Consider the following 24,391-nt stretch of genomic DNA (forward strand, 5'->3'; position numbering starts at 1 on the left):
CCAGAGATGGGTTCAGGGGTGTGTGCTTGCTCCAAACCCAACTCCCTAGCTTCATTCTTTCCATGGGTCCCTTAACCAAGATGTCTTGTTATGTCACTCGCTTTGACATGCTGTAAGTGCAATCTTCTCTGCCGTCCCATTTGGAATCTTTTATGTACAGACTACTGCATGGAGATGACCCGCAGAGATGAGCAAACCCAAACTTAAAAGTTTGGGGTTCGTACCTGACAGTTAGTGTCCATTGCTAAACTCTGAACACGGATTTCTCCTGGAAGTCCATTGTAATGTTAGGAGTTCTGGGAAAAGTCTGCGAGGAGAGAGAGAGATTTTTTCCAGCTCCAAATTTTGGGTCCTCATTGCTTTCAATGGGGTTCTGGTTCAAGTTCGGGTACAGTTCTGGTACCCGAACCAAACTTTAGAATAAATCTCATGTTGTGTACTGTACCAGAACCTGAACTTCCACAGGTCCGCTCATCCCTAAACCCTAGTGCTTCTCTTCCTTATGTAAGAGCTTGGGAGTCAAACTTCTGGGTCTTTTGACTTGGATGCCAATCTGAAGGCCTCTCGTGTTGTCCTACAAGGTTCTATTTCATGCAGGTTGCAGGAAAAAGGTATAAGAACTTGTCTTTTATCCCTCCTTCACACCATTTTCCTGGATTGGCCAGATATGTGCTGGGGATATGGAGAACAGGGGGAATCTATGCCCCATAATTGGTGGAAATATCCTAAAACCACACCGTTTTGGCGCCTCATGAATGACTTAAACATCCAGGTCTGTGGTTTGCAGATGAGATGGAAATTGTACATGGTTATCCTCCTAGTGTTCCCTGACTCTATCTGAAAATTAAAGCTAGGAGGGGGCAGGATACGGGCATAGCTAGTAGGAAGCCCCCCATGAGTGGGATTGGCCAGGAGGCTTCAATTTTAAGAGGATACGGGGAGTAGGATTGGGTAAGGATGCTCAAGGGGGCGGGCATTAGGGGGAGGTGAGGGGTGTATACAGGGAAAAGTGCTGGAAAACTCCCATTATATAGACAGAGAGCAAGGTGAAGAGACCCACCCAAAATACCTCATGGAGACTGTGGATTCCTTAATGGCCCAGCTGCGGGACATGGCCCGTCTGAGAGATGGAGGACGGCTGGAGTTTCAGTTGTTTGCCTTATTGGGGGCCGCCCGGACACAAGATGAAGCACCAGGACGGAGTAGGAGAGCCAGGAGGTTGCGGCCACCGGAGAGAATTTCACCGGAGGTATGCACGGGCAGCAGGCACAGGCTCCGGAGCCCCTCCGGGGACCCTGCGGTAGGTGAGCGTGATGGTGTATCCCTCGCCGCCACGCGCGCCCTGGCAGAAATCCCCCCAGCCAGCCTGCGGGCTCAGGACAGCACAGATCGAGGGCCACGCCGGAAGTGGGGGTCGCACAGGAAGTGCGGCCTGCAACGGCTGCGTGGAATGGACCGGAAGTTCAGGCCTCGCCGGAGCGGTACATCCCCCCATCAACTAGGACCCAGCCAGCGTATGACTGTATGGGGGACCTTGATCCACGGCAGGTGACGGGGGAGGCGACAGAGCGAGAAGATGGAGCGTCAGGTACTCCCGGCGATGTTCCTGTTGGGGTGCCTGCCAGACGGAGTGGAAGGCACACAGCATGGCGGCAATCTGCGGACAGGCAGCAGTGGTGTGCAGACCTGCTGATTGGCCCCTCTGGCTGTCGGGGGGTGAATGTGGCAGCAGGCGGCGAAAGGGAGCTGCCTGGCAGGCCTCTTCCTGTCAGCCCGGACCGGGCGGGCCTGTCCGGGTCTGGATGCGGAGACGGGTCAAGAACCACGAGGAGGAGCAAAGCAAGAACAAGTGGGAGGCGATCCTCTGGTGGGAGAGCTGCTATATCATCGGCAAGTGCTCAGGTCCCCCCTGGTGACGTGGAGTCCGGGGGCGCGGGCCTTGAGCAGCGTGGCGAATCGGAGGGATCGGAGTCCGGTGGAGAAAGTGACGGCGCACGGGATCGGCAGGACTCAGGATTGTCAGCTGGTGGGGACACAGCACCTGTGCGGCTTCATGAGTATGGCTCTATGTCTGGTTTGTTGCCCACAGGGGCTGTGTCACAAGGGGTAGGAAGTAGTCAATTGTTAGGGCTTGGTGGGAGGAATTTAGGTGTGACTAGTGGGGCAGAGATACCGGGGCGCAGGGATATTTTACACACTATGTTGCAATTTCTGCTCAGGTTGGACAAGTGAGTGAGGGTTGTCACCCGTGGGAACTTGGTTGCCTGGGCAGGCTGCATCACAGCAGGCCGGGACCGAATCGGTTAGGTCAGTGGTGAGTATGGAGGGGGTGTCTATGGGGGTTTCGGTATCAGTACAGGCGGAAAAAGATAAAGGGGATGCTGTGAAGCTTGATGACAGGGCAAAGGGTGAGGTATACAGTACAGACCAAAAGTTTGGACACACCTTCTCATTTAAAGATTTTTCTGTATTTTCATGACTATGAAAATTGTACATTCACACTGAAGGCATCAAAACTATGAATTACCACATGTGGAATTATATACTTAACAAAAAAGTGTGAAACAACTGAAAATATTTCTTATATTCTAGGTTCTTCAAAGTAGCCACCTTTTGCTTTAATGACTGCTTTGCACACTCTTGGCATTCTCTTGAAGAGCTTCAAGAGGTAGTCACTGGAAAAAAAGCAGCTAAGTAAAGAAAAACGAGTGGCCATCATTACTTTAAGAAATGAAGGTCAGTCAGTGCGAAAAATTGGGAAAACTTTGAAAGTGTCCCCAAGTGCAGTTGCAAAAACCATCAAGCACTACAAAGAAACGCGCTCACATAAGGACCGCCCCAGGAAAGGAAGACCAAGAGTCACCTCTGCTTCTGAGGATAAGTTTATCCGAGTCACCAGCCTCAGAAATCGCAGGATAACAGCAGCTCAGATTAGAGACCAGGTCAATGCCACACAGAGTTCTAGCAGCAGACACATCTCTACAACAACTGTTAAGAGGAGACTTTGTGCAGCAGGCCTTCATGGTAAAATAGCTGCTAGGAAACCACTGCTAAGGACAGGCAACAAGCAGAAGAGACTTGTTTGGGCTAAAGAACACAAAGAATGGACATTAGACCAGTGAAAATTTGTGCTTTGGTCTGATGAGTCCAAATTTGAGATCTTTGGTTCCAACCACCGTGTCTTTGTGCGACGCAGAAAAGGTGAACGGATGGACTCTACATGCCTGGTTCCCACCGTGAAGCATGGAGGAGGAGTTATGATGGTATGGGGGTGCTTTGCTGGTGACACTGTTGGGGATTTATTCAAAATTGAAGACATACTGAACCAGCATGGCTACCACAACATCTTGCAGCGGCATGCTATTCCATCCGGTTTACGTTTAGTTGGACCATCATTTATTTTTCAACAGGACAATGACCCAAACACACCTCCAGGCTGTGTAAGGGCTATTTGACCAAGAAGAAGAGTGATTGGGTGCTACGCCAGGTGACCTGGCCTCCACAGTCACCAGACCTGAACCCAATCGAGATGGTTTGGGGTGAGCTGGACCGCAGAGTGAAGGCAAAAGGGCCAACAAGTGTTAAGCATCTCTGGGAACTCCTTCAAGATTGTTGGAAGACCATTTCCGGTGACTACCTCTTGAAGCTCATCAAGAGAATGCCAAGAGTGTGCAAAGCAGTCATCAAAGCAAAAGGTGGCTACTTTGAAGAACCTAGAATATAAGACATATTTTCAGTTGTTTCACATTTTTTTGTTAAGTGTTATGCACACGCCCGGACTGTCTGGCGTGTGTGTGATTAGTGATCCCACTGTACCATGAACCGAGGAGTGCCTGGAGGGGCGTAACTAAGTATCAACCCGATCCGACCAAGGTCGCACAGCGGCTCAGTCGACTCCGTGAACCAAGGAGGAACCGAGCAGAGGAACCAGGTGCTACTCCAGGTCAGACCCCGATCTGTTGACCCACACCGGGGAATGCAGGAACAGGCAGGTTAGACTGGCATGAAGACAGGTGGGTACTGACAAACACGGCTGGTATGCAGATAGGTGGATATTGACAGGCACAGCTGGTATACAGACAGGTGGGCACTGGCAGTCACGGCTGGCGTGCAGACAGGTGGGCACAGGCAGGTACGTCTGACATGCAGAGAGGCGGGTACTGGTATGTAGAAACGCAGGCAGGATAGGGACCTGTACAGACTGGGACACAGAAACGGAGCCGCAGGTGCGGTAGACTAGCAGAGCACAGCAAAACCCGCAGATGCGGTAGACAAGCTGAGCAGAGCAAAATCCGCAGATGCGGTAGACAAGCTGACCAGAGCAAGACCCGCAGATGCGGTAGACAAGCTGACCAGAGCAAAACCCTCAGATGCGGTAGACAAGCTGAGCAGAGCAAAACCCGCAGATGCGGTAGACAAGCTGAGCAGAGCAAAACCCGCAGATGCGGTAGACAAGCTGAGCAGAGCAAAACCCGCAGATGCGGTAGAAAAGCTGAGCAGAGCAAAACCCGCAGACGCGGTAGACAAGCAGAGCAGAGCAAAACCGCTGGTGCGGAGAACAAGCAGAGCGGAGCAAAACCGCAAGCGCGGTGAACAAGCAGAGCGGAGCAAAACCGCAGGCGCGGTGAACAAGCAGAGCGGAGCAAAACCGCAGGTGCGGTAAATGAGCGGAGCAGAGCGGAACCGCCGGAGCGGTGAACAAGCAGAGCAGAATAGAACCGCCGGTGCGGTAACCAAGTGGAGCAGAGCGGAACCGCTGGAGCTGTGAACAAGCAGAACGGAGCAGAAAGTGAAGGCAGACAGGACAGGGCTCTGTTCACATGGAACAGACTGGAAAATACAGGAACATGGTTAGAACACAGGAAGTAGATACGGAGGAAGGGAAAGGGGACAAGCAGAACCAGATACACACAAGGAACTTACAATGAAGTAGCGAGTGGACACAAAACTCACAAACAGAAGTACAGAGACAACAAGTTGGAGTTAGGTGCAAGTTCAGACACTGCAGGCAAAGGGAAGGTACGGACATAGAGAGAAACAAGTAACGGACTAGGACACTGTTCAGACAGGAACTGAACCGGGAATAAGATACAGGAACGAGCCTGGGAACTCAGCCCCCAGGGTGGCGGAAACAGACTAGAAGTCAGAGATACAGGTAGTGGCCCTGGGTACTCGGCCCCCAGGGTGGCGGAAACAGATTCAGGACAGGACTTGGCAACAAACAGTTGCACAGAACACAGACTGTAAGAAAGTGTTGCCCAGGCCCCTCCTTCTGGGTGGAGGGGGTTTAAATATCCAGTGACTCACAGCAATAGGCTGGGGATGCATTAGCAGTGCGCCCACTGCAGCTATAAGAATCAGGAAGTAACTGGGCCACCGCCCTAAGCAATCAGACAAGAGACATGCACACAGCATGAACTGGAGCAAGGTTTGCAGGCTGGACTGATGGGTAAGATTGCGGTTTTGCATGGTGGGAGGTGGTGCACTATGCAAGCACGCCACCAGGGATGTTACAGTACCCCCCCCCTTTACGCCCCCTCCTCTTCAAGTCTGCAAGGGTCTTCTGCAGAGAATTTAGAGGCCAATCCTTCTCTTCAAGAGGATTACCTCTTCTGTCCACTAGAGGAAACGAAACTGGTCTCATCATCTTGGTGACTAGGATACTTCCTCCCATCAAGCCATCCTCAGCAACAGATGAAGTGGGTGAAGTACCAGGAACAGCACACAGGAAAGTCTCTCTCCATTTGTTATCAGGTAGCACCCTGGTGGATTCAGGAGACAACTGCAGGTCCTTCGCCTGGTTGGAGGGGTGCAGAGACTCGGGGGTAAACACCGCCTTGATGGACGTAAGGCCAGATTTATTAGAGATGGAGGGTCCTTGCTTTGGGACCATCTTCAATCTGGTTTCAGAGATGACATGTCTGTGAGGCGGTACGGTACCTGAAGCCAGATCATTGGTACAATCCTCAAGACTGTGTGGGGACATCGCCTCTGCTTCTCTTCCTTCAGAGACTTCAGCGCACAGTGACTGTCCTGAAGATATGGTGACTGGACACCCCTTGTACCTTTGCAGTCCCCCTGGATACACCATGCAGGATCTCCAGACCTGAGCGAGCACTAGATCTCTCGGCTCTGGACGACCTGTGGGTAAACCAGTCAGCACCTGGAATGTGAACTTCTTCATGTGTAATGCTCCAATCTGGAGCTTAATTTGTACAGACATATCTTGACTGTTTCTGAGTAGGGCTTGTCCTTCCGCTGACAATGCCCAAACCGGCTTCTGGAGTTTTCGGATGGGAATCAAACACTGACTCTTCAAGGCTTTAAGCCCGAAACTTCCGGTTAATCCGAGGCCTTCACTTGCCACGGAGACAGTCATGGTCATCTGTGGAGAGGAAACACTAACGCCAAAGGCAGCCTCTCCTACAGGCCTAATGTCTTGGGATTCTCCAACCTTCGCTGGACTAAGACCGTCAGGGGGTCCCAAACAACCGCAGCGGGACCGCAATCCGATTTTGTGACTGAGTTTCGGCCTCTGCTTCGCCTGACGAACATGGTCAACCTTCATGGATTTAGTGCGGATAGCTGCCTCTACAGGCTGGGGAACAGGAGGTCTTTGGGAGGACAGAACCTGGCGTGATGGTTTACCTCTACGCCTTGCACGTCTGGACTGCCTCTTGAGGTTGGGAAGAGAAGTATTCTGTGGAGCATAATCATCCTGTGTGGATTCTGGGTGGGCAGCAGTCTCTTCGGACTTGAGAACTGGTAGGCTACCTACACACATTACCCATCGGGGCTGCTCAGGGATATTGGGAAGGGAAGCTTTAGCAGAGGCTTCAGGATTAGGGTCATCGAAGACCATTAGAAAGGCCACCAGGAAGGCCTGCAGGTCAAAGACGATAGGATCCCATGCTTCCCATAGGGGGGTGATCCATTTCAAGGCATCACCCGCTAGGTAGGACATCATAAATGCCACTTTAACCCGATCAGTAGGAAAATAGTGAGCATAGAACTTGAAATGCAGCATGCATTGCTCCACAAACGCACGGCTTTGTTTTGGATCCCCATAGTACCGTGGCGGATCCGCAGGAACGGGTGCTGATAGCTCCATTTGGGCTGGTGCGTAAATCGCCTGGACCTCAGCTTGCGAAAAAAAATTTTCTTGGTGCACGTATTCACCAGACAAGGATTTAAATGTCTCTGAGAGCGAAGGGCCGTGGGGCTCAACGGGAACCATGGCCTGAGCAAACTGTTATGCACACGCCCGGACTGACTGGCATGTGCGTGATTAGTGATCCCACTGTACCATGAACCGAGGAGTGCCTGGAGGGGCGTAACTAAGTATCAACCCAAGGTCGCACAGCGGCTCAGTCGACTCCGTGAACCCGCCATCTGCAGTCGGTTTCCCGCCATCAGACGCCATCTTTAGGACGCCGCGCGGGAAGAAGAGGGGCGTGGACGCCGAAAGCGCGCGAGACCCAAAGCTCCGCCCCACGCACCGACGCTGCGCAAGGTCCTGGAAGGGAGAAAGAGCGACGCTGACGTCATCGGAGCGCCACGCAAGGTCCTCTACCCCGACGATCGACTGCGGAGCTGCGGCCTAAGGAGGAAGATCATCGCAAGGTAGGCCACGGCCCACTAGGGGGGAAAGGGGATATCGGATACAGAGGGGAGCTCCACCGCCACAGCCACGGCCAGTGCAACCGCTGCTGCGGTCATGCCATTCACCATGCCCTATATCCCGGCGGCAACCTGGCTACCCCAGTACTCAGGGGAGTCACATACCCTAAGTGACTTTAGGGAAAGACTGGACAGCCTCTTCCAGGTACACCCCCTCACGGAAGAGCAAAAAGTAAGCATCCTGGTGGCCCAGTTAATCGGGGCAGCCCAAAGAGAGGTAAAGTCCTGGCCACCTGGGAAGAAGAGGACTGTCAGAGAAATACTAGCCCGTCTGAAAGACACGTTTGATACCCGCACCTCAGCTGAAATAAAACTCGGATTTTACGGGTGCAAGCAGCGGGCACATGAAAGTATAAGAGACTATGCTCTAAACTTACAAGAGACCCTGAGAGCCATTAAACAGGCAGACCCTGACAGCGTGCGTAATGCAGATGAACTGTTAACTGAGCAATTCATTGAGGGTCTGCTGTCCAACGCCCACCGAACCCAGTTACGTGCAATGGCCTTGCAGAACCCTGGTTTAGACTTTGCAACGTTCAAAGACAGGGCCATCCGGGTGCTCCGAGAACCGGCACCGGGTGACACTGTAACCCACCGGCGCCCTGCTATTACCTATCACCAGGAGGCGGCGCCTTTGTCTGCAGGGCCTGTGGGAGCTGATGCGCAGGCTTTGGATAACAACCCGGCTACAGACCTGCACCATCTGGTCCAAGAGCTAACCAAAAGCGTAGCCGCGCTAACCAGAACTGTGCAGTCTTTGCAGGTCTCCCCTCCAGGAAAGATCCAGCTGGCATCCGGACCAGAGGACGTCCCGTGGCACCGACAGAGGAGGATCCCAACGTCCAGAGGAAGACCCAGCGACAGATACAACGAGGACGGACGGACCCATCTGCCGTCGCTGCAATCAACCCGGACATATGGCAAGGTACTGTCATTTAAAAGGGCACAACCTGGGGTAGAGGGCCAACCCCTAGGCATGAGATCATCAGGTCCATCGAACTGATGTGATAAATACGTAGGGGGACATCCGGTCTTGCCTGTGGTACTGGATGGCATTCCTATGAGTGCCCTCCTGGACACTGGGTCACAAGTGACTACCATCCCGTACGTGCTCTTTAAGCGGTACTGGAATGACTCGGACATAACCGCTACCCAGATGACGACCTGAGTATCATCGCCAGTAATGGTCAGCCCGTGCCGCAGGTGGGATTCAAAGAGGTGACCATTAAGGTCGGTAAGGTCGAACTGGCGGCACAAGGATTGATTATTGTGGACATAGACCGTCATGAGAGTCACCCTAGAATAACCTTGGGAACTAACGTGATTGAAAATTGTCTTGCAGAGGTGATTCTCATTTTACAGCAGGTTGCCAAGAACGCCAGTTCCGGCCAGCAGCGTGTCCTCCAAAAGGAGATCCGGGCGCTGATGAAGCGGCAACAAGTGGAATTATCTGGTGGTGAGATAGGTAGCATGAGAATGTGTGACCCGTTCCCTATTGCCATGCCCCCGAAAAGTGACATGATGATCTGGTGCCGGGCAGCTATTGGTCTAAGAGGTAGAGACTACCAAGCAATGGTAGAACCCGTCTACTCAGACAGTAGGCCCACCATTTTGACAGCACGGGGGGTGGTCGATGTACGCCATGGGAGGGTGCCCGTCCGCATCATAAATATCGGGGAGAGAGAAGTATACCTGCCCTGGTATGCCACGCTAGCCAAATTGTTCACCATAAATCAAAATTCTGTAAAGGCTGTAGAACCCTTGCCTCCATCTCAACCAGAGGAAGGTAACGGCTCTAAGAAACAAATGGAGGACTGGTGTCAGCAACTGCATTTGGGTACTGACTCCACTCCCTCACACCAAAAACAGGGAGTCTACCGGGTGGTTCAGGAGTACGAAAGAGTCTTTAGTAAGCACCCGCTAGACTTCGGGCGAGTAAAGGGGGTAGAACATCACATCCCCACAGGAGACCATCCGCCCATAAAGGAAAGATACCGACCTGTGCCCCCTGCACACTCTCAGCATGCAAAGGGGATGTTGCGAGACATGAAGGAGGTTGGGGTAATCAGGGATAGCTGTAGCCTCTGGGCAGCTCCACTAGTTCTAGTGAAAAAGAAGGACAACACCATGAGAATGTGTGTAGACTACAGAAAGGTCAACCGTATCACACACAAAGATGCGTACCCGTTACCTAGAATAGAAGAATCTTTACCTGCATTAAAATCTGCTAACTTCTTCTCCACTTTGGATCTTACTAGCGGGTACTGGCAGGTTCCTGTAGCAGAGGCAGACAAGGAGAAGACCGCATTCACCACCCCGATGGGTCTCAGTGAATTCAACTGTATGCCGTTCGGGCTCTGCAACGCACCAGGAACCTTCCAGCGGTTGATGGAATGCTGTCTGGGACACCGGAATTTCGAGACGGTCCTGTTATACCTGGACGATGTCATCGTCTATTCCAAAACCTACGAGGACCATCTGAAACACCTGGCAAAAGTGTTTGACGCCCTGGCAAGCTACGGCCTAAAGGTGAAACCCTCCAAGTGTCACCTCCTGAAACTAAAGGTGCAGTACCTGGGACACGTGGTGAGTGCTGACGGAGTGGCTCCCGACCCCGATAAGGTCACTGTGATTAAAGACTGGCGAAGACCCTCCAGCATAAAGGAAGTGCGGCAGTTCCTCGGGTTGGTAGGCTACTACCGAAGATTCATTCCCGGTTTCACCAAAATGGCAGCCCCTATGCAGGACCTCCTGATAGGTCAATCCAGGAAGGCCAAAAACCAGAAGCCGCCCTTCAGGTGGGAAAAGCTGGAAGAGGAGTCCTTCTGCCAGCTGAAGATGGCCCTCACGGGGGATGAAATCCTGGCGTACCCTGACTACAGCCAGCCCTTTATCCTCCACACGGACGCAAGCAACATCGGGCTAGGAGCCGTACTGTCCCAGGTCCAGCAGGGGAAAGAACGGGTAATCGCTTACGCCAGCCGAAAACTACGGCCCATGGAGAGAAACCCTGAGAATTATAGCTCATTCAAGCTAGAGTTCCTGGCAGTGGTGTGGGCAGTGACCGAACGTTTCAAGCATTACCTTGCCTCTTCCAAGTTCACCGTGTACACGGATAACAACCCGTTGACACACCTGGACACTGCAAGGCTTGGTGCTCTGGAGCAGAGATGGATGGCCCGCCTGTCCAACTATGAATTCACCATCAAATACCGGGCGGGACGCTCAAATGCCAACGCGGATGCCCTGTCCAGAATGCCAAACTTACCGGACGTACGGGAAGATCCAGAAGATCTGGAAGAAGTCGAACTCCCTGCGTTCCACCGTCATGGGATTACCCTGTATTCCCACCGTGTGAAGGACAGGCGCTCTGCTACGTTCAATCCTTGCCCCACTACAGCTGAGCGGAGACGCAAGACAGTGATCCCGCAGTCCATCTGGTGAAGGAAATGCTGACACAGGCTGATGCCCGTCTTGACCCAGACGCTCCGGAGGAGACCAAGCAACTGTGGAAGGAGAAAAGTAAGCTGTTTCTCTACAGGGAGAAGCTGTGCCGGAGAATGGTCAACTCTCGAACACATGAGCTGACCTGGCAGGTAGTGGTCCCAAGACGAGACGCGGCTATGGTTCTGGAGGCATACCATAACGGAGCAGGACACTTCGGATGGAAGAAGCTGGAGTTCTTGCTGCGTGAACGGTTCTACTGGGTAGGCATGAGGGGAGCCATCGAGAGGTGGTGCAGAGACTGTGGCCGGTGCAACCTAAGAAGAAAGGACCGTGCCAGCCAGAAGAGTCCCCTGCAGCCCATCATCACCAGGCAGCCACTGGAACTGGTAGCCCTGGACCATGTGAAACTGGCTCCAAGCAAGTCCGGATACGTCTACACTCTCACCATCGTAGATCACTACTCCCGGTTCCTGGTGGTGGTCCCTGTCAAGGACTTAACGGCTCAAACAGCAGCTAGAGCCTTCCAGCAGCACTTCTGCCGTCCACACGGGTATCTGGAGCAAGTGTTGACAGACCAAGGACCAGCCTTCGAAGCGGAGGTCTTCCAGGAGTTCTGCAACCTGTATGGCTGCAAGAAGATAAGAACAACGCCCTATCACCCTCAGACCAACGGACTATGTGAGAAAATGAACCAGGTGGTGATAGACTTGCTAAAAACGTTGCCCCTGGAAGAACGCAGTCTGTGGCCTGAAAAACTGCCTGACCTGGTGGACTTGTACAATCACATCATCGTAGGCTCCACCAACTGTACCCCGGCTTACCTAATGAGAGCAAGACCTGGTAAACTGCCTATTGACCTGGATATGGGAGTCCTGACACCTGAGGACACCTCGCCAGAGGCAGACTGGGATACAGAACGGCAGCAGCAGTATTGGAAAGTATAGGAGAGCGTCGAGCGGAGTCTGTCTCAAGCAAGAGAAAGGCAAGAGAAGGCTTATAACCAGTATGCTCCCGCTGTTCTCCTGGTACCTGGAGAGCAGGTCTTGAAGAGAAAGAGGCGGCTCCACAAGTTGGACGACCAGTGGGAGAAGGACCCGTACACCGTACTGCCCTCAAGCCATGAGAACCCAAAAGTCTGCGTCATCAGTAAGGATGGAGGAGAGACCACAGCCATTGTCTCCAGAGACCACCTGAAGAAGTGTCCCGAGCAGCTGCAAAGCCCTGACGAAGATCAAGGAAACCCTCAACCCGCAGAGGAAAGGGAAGAAATGATCAGTACCGTACTCGGAGACTTTCCCCGGTCCTGGACTCAAATCAACAACGCAGTCGTGGTACCCGTCCTCACCTTTTTCCAGCCAGCCCCTTAAGGACCTACAGAAGAACAGGTAGTGTCAGAAGAGCAGCCGGCCCAGGAGGCAGAAGAATCCATGCCAGCAGACCAGGAGAATCAACCCTCTGCTAGTAGTGAGCCTGCTGTGCCCCTAGTAAGCCAAAGAGTACGCAGAAAGCTGCCAGACCTACCCGCAACACCTTCTACACCCTGTAGTGCAGAACCAGAAGACCAGGGGCTGGAAGCTAAGCAGAGATATAGCTCGCCCTGGCAGAAGAACCTAATAACCGGACACCAGAGTCCGAGGCTGTGGGGACGGATATTCACCCAGCAGCAGAAACCAGCCGGCAGGGGATTCCAGGTCCTCTGGCCATAGAAGCCCGGAGGCTCAGTCACAAGGAAGGGACCAGCACCGCCATCCAGGAGCGGAGGCTAACAGGAGGCCCCAAGTCACCAGCCATACGGGTGAGCACCACGCGGTATACTCAGGGACGTGGGCTACTTCTACCCGCTTACAGCAAGGTAGCCAGAAAGAGTGCAGATAGACGGGGAGGCCTACAACTCCACCTGGCCAGGGGAACTCCTGCTTGCTCGCAGACTGACCAGGCCCTGTATGCTAGCCAGTACTCCCGGGAGGGTCTGCCTTAATATCACCAGTAAAGACCCTGAACTGCACTGCAAAGACTCTGAGTCGTTCCTGCTTCATCGCCGCACCAGCACTACTCGTGCTGGGACTCCCGTGCACTATCACCCCCACCATCAACTACACTGCCCTGGGGCTGCACTCTTCCCGTGGGGAGTCACACTACCTCAGCTGCATACACCATTAGCCCCAGCGGTCTGCCTTGCAGCGGCGGTCTGCACTGACCGCAATCCACGGGTGGCGTAGTCGGACAATTAACCTAAAAACCCCCACAAAATACCGCCATTGGCCTGACCACCCTGAGCCACGGGACCGAGTCACTGCCACGGATACTACAACCCCCAGAAGCCCGGTTCCGGGTGCCCCTCGGCCCAGGGGGCGAGTCAGGGGCACATTTGAAGAAGGAGGTAAAGGAAAAAATTTGGCTGGATGAATATGTGGAAATTTTCTCCCTCCTTCCCTTGGAAAAATTCAATTTGGACAAAGGAAAGAAAGATGATAGCAAAAAAGAGGAGGAAGAAAAGCGGAGGTGGCGTCTTATCCCCCAGACGTTTGTGAATTGGTTACAAGTAGTGTTGAGCATTCCGATACTGAAATATCGGGTATCGGCCGATATTCGCGGTATCGGAATTCCGATACTTAATTCCGATACTATTGCAATATCGTATACCGGAATCGGAAGTTCCCATAATGCAATGAGACATTTTCATTTTATTCAGCCAATGAGGATCCTAAGAAGTGTGGGCACATCCTGTTAGGCATGTAGGCATCTTAACTAATGGCATGGCTGTGATTGGCTGCTGAAATGATGTCATGATGCACTATAAAAGCCACCGCCGCCATTTTGAGCTCACTCTGCTGTGAATTCAGTTAGGGATAGGACGCTGTTGTTCTGAGGGACAGTTTTAGCTACCTATTTGCTCTATACTGCTTTACCCAAGCTACTTTCTAAATCACTGTGCCTTGCAGTGCTAGTGCACAGTTCCCTGTGCTGTTCACCGCTATCTGCAAGGTCTGTGTGTGTGAGTGCAGCTCACCCTGTAGTGTGTGCTTCAGCCAAGTCTGGTTGTAGTGCACTCAGTGTGTGTCACTGCCTCATACATTGTCCTTTTTTGCCAATTCATAATTTTTCCTGATATCTCCTATTAGTGTGGTGGTTCCATCTGTATTCAGCTAAATTGGTTCCAAACACACTATATAGGAGTAGATAGAGAAATTTTTTTCCGTCTTGCAGCACTAGTGCACAGCGCTCTGCATCTGTACTGTTCACCGCTGTCTGCAAGGTCTGGTGTGTGAGTGCAGCTCACCCTGTAGTGTGTGCTTCAACCCCGTCTGGTTGTAGTGCACTCAGTGTGTGTCACTGCCTCATACATTGTCCTTTATTGCCAATTCATAATTTTTCCTGATATCTCCTATTAGTGTGGTGGTTCCATCTGTATTCAGCTAAATTGGTTCCAAACACACTATATAGGAGTAGATAGAGAAATTTTTTTCCGTCTTGCAGCACTAGTGCACAGTGCTCTGCATCTGTACTGTTCACCGCTGTCTGCAAGGTCTGGTGTGTGAGTGCAGCTCACCCTGTAGTGTGTGCTTCAACCCCGTCTGGTTGTAGTGCACTCAGTGTGTGTCACTGCCTCATACATTGTCCTTTATTGCCAATTCATAATTTTTCCTGATATCTCCTATTAGTGTGGTGGTTCCATCTGTATTCAGCTAAATTGGTTCCAAACACACTATATAGGAGTAGATAGAGAATTTTTTTTCCGTCTTGCAGCACTAGTGCACAGTGCTCTGCATCTGTACTGTTCACCGCTGTCTGCAAGGTCTGGTGTGTGAGTGCAGCTCACCCTGTAGTGTGTGCTTCAACCCCGTCTGGTTGTAGTGCACTCAGTGTGTGTCACTGCCTCATACATTGTCCTTTATTGCCAATTCATAATTTTTCCTGATATCTCCTATTAGTGTGGTGGTTCCATCCATATTCAGCTAAATTGATTCCAAACACACTATATAGGAGTAGATAGAGGAGCCTTTCTGCAGCATTGGGCCCTGCAGCCCCAGCCAGATTAGTATTAGCCTATTTTTTGCAGCCTCATCTATTGCATTGTAGGTTACCTTCCTACATTGTAATAGCTACAAAAAGTTTGTGATACTATCGTTATTACATCTTTAGGCACATCCAGTGTCTTTTTGTGACAAAAAAAACCTAAATAAAGTTCACCAAACACTCCACTTTACAGTTGTGTAGGCCACATTAGCTCATATTAAAGTCTAGTCCACACTTTATAAAATTAGTGTTTCTTATACCTGTTAGCAGCTGTTCAGGAATAAGCACACTAAGCCCTTAGTACTTTTCTGCCTATCTTTATCAGTCTACCAAGATGAAGAAGGCAGGGAGTAAGGCATGTGGTCGTGGTCGTGGGCGTGGGCGTGGAGTTTCTGCAGGGAGAGGACGTGAGGATTCTGTGCCTGCAGGGAGAGGACGTGGGGATTCTGTGCCTGCTGCGGGCACCAGTGACTCAGCATCCCCCAGTTTTACCAGGGAACAGTCCTTTATGCGCAGCTTTGTAGGAGCTAGCCGTACCCCACTGCTGCGCGAGGACCAAATTGAAGCCGTTGTCGGATGGATGGCAGCTAACGCATCGACTTCAATTAGTTCCAGATCCTCTCAGGTCCTGAGCACTGAAAAGCACCCATCTGTCTCTTCACCACCTGCCAAATTGCCCAGGCAGTCAGAGAGCCCTGGACAGGAGCCATCTCTACTTCTGTTCTCTGAATCTCTTGGCTTGGAAAGAGGGGGCCAGCCAAGCAGAATTCGAGAATTTGAAGAAGAGGTAGTATGCAGTGATGCGCAACCGTTTTGTCTCTCTGAATCTGAAGAGGCGGGTGGGCCAGTGCCTATGGTCAGCAGCACACCTCAGTACGCATCTGATGATGAGACTCAGGTGCCACTTTCTGGTGCGTACTGTGCTGTCGTGACTACCCAGGAGAAGCAGTTGTTTGAAGAGGGTGGTGTAGATGATGAGGTCCTTGACCCATCATGGCGTGAGGGACAGGAAGGTGGTGGGAGCAGCTCTGAGGAAGAGATTCCCCGAACGGCCCAAAAAGGAGGGAGAGGGAGGGGGCAGACTTGGTTGCCTGTAGCCTCCACTTCGGCACCCATTAGGAGCATGGCTCTTCCAAAATCCAAAGCGGGCGCTCCCAAGACTTGCAGTGCCTGGTCCTTTTTTGACACAGTTGCAGATGACATTTGCTTTGTCAAATGCAAGCTGTGTAATCAGAAGGTGAAAAGAGGGAAAAGTGTCAGCAACCTCAATACCACAAATATGTAGAAACATGTGCGGACCAAGCACGTGGTGGAGTTACACAAACACACTGAAGACCTAGGCCAACCTACAGCGCCACCTACCACCTCTTCAGCTCGTGTTGTAGCCTCTTCCTCCAGCTCACACACAGCTGGTTCGGCTTCCTCACAGGATCGCCATGGAAGAATCTCTGGCACTGTTGTACAGAGACACAGTGTAATTCCACCCACAGCACCACTTTCCCAGTCATCCTCACACTCCCAGGCCAGTCTACAGCCATCGTTAGCACAGGCATGGGAGAAAAGGCGCCCATACTCGGCAAACCACCCCCGAGCACAGGCTCTGAATGCTGGCATTGCTAAACTACTGGCCCTTGAAATGCTATCATTCAGGCTGGTGGAGACTGACACATTCCGTAACTTTATGGCATTGGCAGTCCCACAATACAACGTGCCCAGCCGCTTTTATTTCAGCAGGCAAGCCGTCCCTGCCCTGCAACATCATGTGGAGGGAAAAATTAAACATGCGCTACAAAACGCCGTCAGTAGCAAGGTCCACCTGACCACTGATGCGTGGACCAGTAAGCATGGACAGGGACGATACCTTTCCCTCACTGCCCATTGGGTAAATGTTGTGGAGCCGGGTACAGATCTTGAGAGTGGCGCTGTACGTGTTCTGCCAACTCCAAGGATTGCAGGAATCCAGTCTGTACACATTGACTCCTCCTCATACTCCAGTTCCTCTGAATCAGCGCTGCAGGAGCTGTCACGGTCTACCTCCACATCGACCCGTGAACGGTTACCTGTTATGATGACCGATATGAGCACAGCCGTGGCCAAACGTCAACAGGCCGTATTAAAATTAATTTCTTTGGGGAATCGAAGCCACACAGCGCAGGAGCTCTGGAATGCCATCAAGCAGCAGAGTGACGTGTGGTTTGTGCCAGCGAATCTCCAGCCAGGCATGGTAGTGTGTGACAATGGCCGAAATCTGGTGGCAGCTCTGGGCCTAGGCAACCTCACTCACATCCCATGTCTGGCACATGTGCTCAACTTGGTCGTGCAGAGTTTTTTGAGGGACTATCCGGATCTTGATGCACTGCTTCACAAGGTCCGCATAGAGTGCGCTCACTTGCGGCGTTCCAGCAATGCAAGATCACGCATTGCAGCTCTGCAGCGCCGATTATGTCTTCCGGAACATCGCATCATATGTGACCTACCCACCAGGTGGAATTCAACGTTACATATGTTGGAGAGGTTGTGTGAGCAGCAGGCAGCAGTAATGGAGTACCAGCTGCAGCAGGCGCAAACAAGTCGCAGTGCGCGCCGTTCACACTTCACCACCACTGAGTGGGCCTCTATGAAGGACATTTGCCACGTTTTGCGTGCCTTCGATTATTCCACGCAGATGGCGAGTGCAGATGATGCACTAGTCAGCATGACTATCCCCCTTATCTGCCTGCTTGAAAAAACACTGCAAGCACTAAGGGACGAGGTTTTGGAAGAGGTGGAGGATGAGGAGTCACAAATGCCATCTGCTTCTCTACAGTCTGCGCAACGTGGTTCCTCACAAAGGCCTAGGCAGGGGACACTTTGTGAGGAGGATGAGGAGGAGTCAATGGATGAGGAAGACATCTGTCCAGAGGAGGGAGGTACACAATGCTCTAGTAGTCAGTATCTAGAGCGAGGGTGGGGTGATGCAGAGCAGGCAGAGATCACGCCTCAAGCAGGGGACAGCGTTTCTTGGCCAGTTGGCAGTCTGCAGCACATGGTTGATTTCATGCTGCAGTGCCTCAGAAACGACCGCCGCATCGCCCACATTCTCAACACGGCTGATTATTGGGTGTCCACCCTCCTAGATCCTCGCTACCGGGACAACTTACAAAGCCTCATAACACCATTGAACCGGGAGCGTAAAATGCGGGAGTACCAAGACGCACTGGTGCATTCCATCATGTTCTCCATTCCAACCGAGAGCAGTGCTGCTAGTGCTTTACAAAGCAGCTCAGTGCGTCGAGGCAGTGGAGGAAGCTCTGCACAAAGAGGGAGCAGAAGCAGCGCCTCAGCACAAGGCAAGACCAGTATGGCCGAAATGTGGCAAAGTTTTGTGTCCCCGCCGCCACAAATGTCTACACCATCACAGACAGCTCCAGTCAGCAGGAGGCAACGTTTCCGTCAGATGGTGACAGACTACATGTCTTGCCCTCTTAGTGTACTCCCAGACGGCTCTTCTCCCTTCAAGTTTTGGGTCTGTAAGCTGGATACATGGCCAGAGCTTAGTCAGTATGCACTGGAGGTGCTAGCTTGCCCTGCTGCTAGTGTATTATCGGAACGCGTCTTTAGTGCCGCAGGTGGTGTACTAACAGACCGTCGCATGCGACTATCCTCCGATAACGTTGACCGGCTTACTTTTCTCAAAATGAACAAGGCCTGGATCTCTCATGAATTTGCCAGTCCTCTTCCAGAATAAATAATTGGTTGGCAACAGTATCCAGGTCTCCTGTTCTGTTCATGTTTCTACCACCTGAACTGTAATCCCTGAGCTCCAACACCGCCAGTTGGCGCTCGGAAGTGCCGTCTGCACAGTCAACACTTGCTGCCGTGTTATTGGGGTTCAGTAACGTCAGCTGTTCTCCTGCTGTGCGGACGGCAATTTCTCCTGATTTGTCCACATCCACTGTACTACACATTTTAAAGTTGCTCCAATTACTCCTCTGGCTCCTCTGTTTTCATTCTTATCCCTGGGCTCCAGCACCGCCAGTTGGCGCTCGGAAGTGCTGTCTGCACAGTCAACACTTGCTACCATGTTATTGGGGTTCAGTAACGTCAGCTGTTCCCCTGCTGTGCGGACGGCAATTTCTCCTGCTCTGTCCACATTCTCACTACTACAGATTTTAAAGTTGCTCCAATTACACCTCTGGCTCCTCTGTTTTCAGTATTATCCCTGAGCTCCAACACCGCCAGTTGGCGCACGGAAGTGCCGTCTGCACAGTCAACACTTGCTGCCGTGTTATTGGGGTTCAGTAACGTCAGCTGTTCTCCTGCTGTGCGGACGGCAATTTCTCCTGCTTTGTCCAAATCCACTGTACTACACATTTTAAAGTTGCTCGAATTACACCTCTGGCTCCTCTGTTTTCATTCTTATCCCTGGGCTCCAGCACCGCCAGTTGGCGCTCGGAAGTGCCGTCTGCACAGTCAACACTTGCTGCCGTGTTATTGGGGTTCAGTAACGTCAGCTGTTCTCCTGCTGTGCGGACGGCAATTTCTCCTGCTTTGTCCACATCCACTGTACTACACATTTTAAAGTTGCTCGAATTACACCTCTGGCTCCTCTGTTTTCATTCTTATCCCTGGGCTCCAGCACCGCCAGTTGGCGCTCGGAAGTGCCGTCTGCACAGTCAACACTTGCTACCATGTTATTGGGGTTCAGTAACGTCAGCTGTTCCCCTGCTGTGTTCACGGCAATTTCTCCTGCTCTGTCCATATTCACTGTGCTACTTATTTAAAACTTGCTCCAATTACACCTCTGGCTCCTCCGTTTTTAGTATTTACCCTGGGCTCCAACACCGCCAGTTGGCGCTCGGAAGTGCTGTCTGCACAGTCAACACTTGCTGCCGTGTTATTGGGGTTCAGTAACGTCAGCTGTTCCCCTGCTGTGCGGACGGCAATTTCTCCTGCTCTGTCCACATTCTCACTACTACAGATTTTAAAGTTGCTCCAATTACACCTCTGGCTCCTCTGTTTTCATTCTTATCCCTGGGCTCCAGCACCGCCAGTTGGCGCTCGGAAGTGCTGTCTGCACAGTCAACACTTGCTACCATGTTATTGGGGTTCAGTAACGTCAGCTGTTCCCCTGCTGTGCGGACGGCAATTTCTCCTGCTCTGTCCACATTCTCACTACTACAGATTTTAAAGTTGCTCCAATTACACCTCTGGCTCCTCTGTTTTCATTCTTATCCCTGGGCTCCAGCACCGCCAGTTGGCGCTCGGAAGTGCCGTCTGCACACTCAACACTTGCTGCCGTGTTATTGGGGTTCAGTAACGTCAGCTGTTCTCCTGCTGTGCGGACGGCAATTTCTCCTGATTTGTCCACATCCACTGTACTACACATTTTAAAGTTGCTCCAATTACTCCTCTGGCTCCTCTGTTTTCATTCTTATCCCTGGGCTCCAGCACCGCCAGTTGGCGCTCGGAAGTGCTGTCTGCACAGTCAACACTTGCTACCATGTTATTGGGGTTCAGTAACGTCAGCTGTTCCCCTGCTGTGCGGACGGCAATTTCTCCTGCTCTGTCCACATTCTCACTACTACAGATTTTAAAGTTGCTCCAATTACACCTCTGGCTCCTCTGTTTTCAGTATTATCCCTGAGCTCCAACACCGCCAGTTGGCGCACGGAAGTGCCGTCTGCACAGTCAACACTTGCTGCCGTGTTATTGGGGTTCAGTAACGTCAGCTGTTCTCCTGCTGTGCGGACGGCAATTTCTCCTGCTTTGTCCAAATCCACTGTACTACACATTTTAAAGTTGCTCGAATTACACCTCTGGCTCCTCTGTTTTCATTCTTATCCCTGGGCTCCAGCACCGCCAGTTGGCGCTCGGAAGTGCCGTCTGCACAGTCAACACTTGCTGCCGTGTTATTGGGGTTCAGTAACGTCAGCTGTTCTCCTGCTGTGCGGACGGCAATTTCTCCTGCTTTGTCCACATCCACTGTACTACACATTTTAAAGTTGCTCGAATTACACCTCTGGCTCCTCTGTTTTCATTCTTATCCCTGGGCTCCAGCACCGCCAGTTGGCGCTCGGAAGTGCCGTCTGCACAGTCAACACTTGCTACCATGTTATTGGGGTTCAGTAACGTCAGCTGTTCCCCTGCTGTGTTCACGGCAATTTCTCCTGCTCTGTCCATATTCACTGTGCTACTTATTTAAAACTTGCTCCAATTACACCTCTGGCTCCTCCGTTTTTAGTATTTACCCTGGGCTCCAACACCGCCAGTTGGCGCTCGGAAGTGCTGTCTGCACAGTCAACACTTGCTGCCGTGTTATTGGGGTTCAGTAACGTCAGCTGTTCCCCTGCTGTGCGGACGGCAATTTCTCCTGCTCTGTCCACATTCTCACTACTACAGATTTTAAAGTTGCTCCAATTACACCTCTGGCTCCTCTGTTTTCATTCTTATCCCTGGGCTCCAGCACCGCCAGTTGGCGCTCGGAAGTGCTGTCTGCACAGTCAACACTTGCTACCATGTTATTGGGGTTCAGTAACGTCAGCTGTTCCCCTGCTGTGCGGACGGCAATTTCTCCTGCTCTGTCCACATTCTCACTACTACAGATTTTAAAGTTGCTCCAATTACACCTCTGGCTCCTCTGTTTTCATTCTTATCCCTGGGCTCCAGCACCGCCAGTTGGCGCTCGGAAGTGCCGTCTGCACACTCAACACTTGCTGCCGTGTTATTGGGGTTCAGTAACGTCAGCTGTTCTCCTGCTGTGCGGACGGCAATTTCTCCTGATTTGTCCACATCCACTGTACTACACATTTTAAAGTTGCTCCAATTACTCCTCTGGCTCCTCTGTTTTCATTCTTATCCCTGGGCTCCAGCACCGCCAGTTGGCGCTCGGAAGTGCTGTCTGCACAGTCAACACTTGCTACCATGTTATTGGGGTTCAGTAACGTCAGCTGTTCCCCTGCTGTGCGGACGGCAATTTCTCCTGCTCTGTCCACATTCTCACTACTACAGATTTTAAAGTTGCTCCAATTACACCTCTGGCTCCTCTGTTTTCATTCTTATCCCTGGGCTCCAGCACCGCCAGTTGGCGCTCGGAAGTGCCGTCTGCACAGTCAACACTTGCTGCGGTGTTATTGGGGTTCGGTAACGTCAGCTGTTCCCCTGCTGTGTTCACGGCAATTTCTCCTGCTCTGTCCATATTCACTGTGCTACTTATTTAAAACTTGCTCCAATTACACCTCTGGCTCCTCCGTTTTTAGTATTTACCCTGGGCTCCAATACCGCTAGTTGCTGCTCAGAAGTGCCGTCTGCACAGTCAACGCTTGCTCCAGTGTTATTGGGATTCAGTAACGTCAGCTGATCCCCAGCTGTGTGTCCGGCAAATTCTCCTGCTTTGTCCACATCCACTGTAGTACGGATTTAAAACCTCCTCCAAATACACCTCTGGCTCTTCTGTTTTTAGTATTTACCCTGGGCTCCAGCACCGCCAGCTGGTTCTCGGCAGTTCCATTGGCTCTTGTACCTTCTGCTACCCATCCGGGTTCCAGTACCGTCAGCTGGTCCTCGGTAGTTCCATTTGCTCTTGTATCTTCTGCTACCCATCCGGGTTCCAGTACCGTCAGCTGGTTCTCGGCAGTGTCTTTGGCACGGGTACTCCCTCCTGCCCAGCCTGGTTCCAGCACGCCAGCTGTTTCCGGGTAGTGTCAACGTCACTTTGCCTCCAATGCGTTGTCCTGTCGTGTTGCGGTCGGGTTAGCCGACTCTATGGTGCCTGCAGTTTAGGTGACTCCTATGTGGGCTGCGGGATCTGGCAATGAAGGCTGGTTCCATAGTGCCAATAGGACAAGCACCCTCTGTAGGACTGTGGGTTTTGGTAACTGCGGCCGGCTCGCGGCCTTGAACTTTTTTTTTACATGGGTACCTTCTGCTACCCATCCGGGTTCCAGTACCGTCAGCTGGTTCTCGGCAGTGCCTTTGGATTAGGTGCCTCCTTCTCGGTATCCAAGTTCCACCAACGTCTGCTGGTCCTTGGTAGTGCTTTCTGGCACAGGTACCTCCTGCTTAGTAACCGAGTTCCAGTAACATCAGCTGGTCCTCGGTAGTTCCATTGGCTCTTGTACCTTCTGCTACCCATCCGGGTTCCAGTACCGTCAGCTGGTCCTCGGTAGTTCCATTTGCTCTTGTATCTTCTGCTACCCATCCGGGTTCCAGTACCGTCAGCTGGTTCTCGGCAGTGCCTTTGGATTAGGTGCCTCCTTCTCGGTATCCAAGTTCCACCAACGTCTGCTGGTCCTTGGTAGTGCTTTCTGGCACAGGTACCTCCTGCTTAGTAACCGAGTTCCAGTAACATCAGCTGGTCCTCGGTAGTTCCATTGGCTCTTGTACCTTCTGCTACCCATCCGGGTTCCAGTACCGTCAGCTGGTCCTCGGTAGTTCCATTTGCTCTTGTATCTTCTGCTACCCATCCGGGTTCCAGTACCGTCAGCTGGTTCTCGGCAGTGTCTTTGGCACGGGTACTCCCTCCTGCCCAGCCTGGTTCCAGCACGCCAGCTGTTTCCGGGTAGTGTCAACGTCACTTTGCCTCCAATGCGTTGTCCTGTCGTGTTGCGGTCGGGTTAGCCGACTCTATGGTGCCTGCAGTTTAGGTGACTCCTATGTGGGCTGCGGGATCTGGCAATGAAGGCTGGTTCCATAGTGCCAATAGGACAAGCACCCTCTGTAGGACTGTGGGTTTTGGTAACTGCGGCCGGCTCGCGGCCTTGAACTTTTTTTTTACATGGGTACCTTCTGCTACCCATCCGGGTTCCAGTACCGTCAGCTGGTTCTCGGCAGTGCCTTTGGATTAGGTGCCTCCTTCTCGGTATCCAAGTTCCACCAACGTCTGCTGGTCCTTGGTAGTGCTTTCTGGCACAGGTACCTCCTGCTTAGTAACCGAGTTCCAGTAACATCAGCTGGTCCTCGGTAGTTCCATTGGCTCTTGTACCTTCTGCTACCCATCCGGGTTCCAGTACCGTCAGCTGGTCCTCGGTAGTTCCATTTGCTCTTGTATCTTCTGCTACCCATCCGGGTTCCAGTACCGTCAGCTGGTTCTCGGCAGTGCCTTTGGATTAGGTGCCTCCTTCTCGGTATCCAAGTTCCACCAACGTCTGCTGGTCCTTGGTAGTGCTTTCTGGCACAGGTACCTCCTGCTTAGTAACCGAGTTCCAGTAACATCAGCTGGTCCTCGGTAGTTCCATTGGCTCTTGTACCTTCTGCTACCCATCCGGGT

The 24,391-nt window shown here is 52.1% G+C and overlaps 1 protein-coding gene across 2 annotated transcripts in view; it reads right to left on the reverse strand.

Moving 5' to 3' along the window:
• LOC141165293 (uncharacterized) overlaps positions 1 to 24,391 on the reverse strand; it is a 46,275-nt gene that overhangs the window by 14,746 nt on the left and 7,138 nt on the right. The gene's annotated exons all lie outside the window — the stretch shown is intronic.

The sequence above is a fragment of the Phyllobates terribilis genome, unplaced genomic scaffold (genome assembly GCF_046119375.1).
Source record: "Phyllobates terribilis strain yellow unplaced genomic scaffold, ASM4611937v1 Scaffold_11__3_contigs__length_659146591, whole genome shotgun sequence".
NCBI classification, from domain to species: domain Eukaryota; kingdom Metazoa; phylum Chordata; class Amphibia; order Anura; family Dendrobatidae; genus Phyllobates; species Phyllobates terribilis.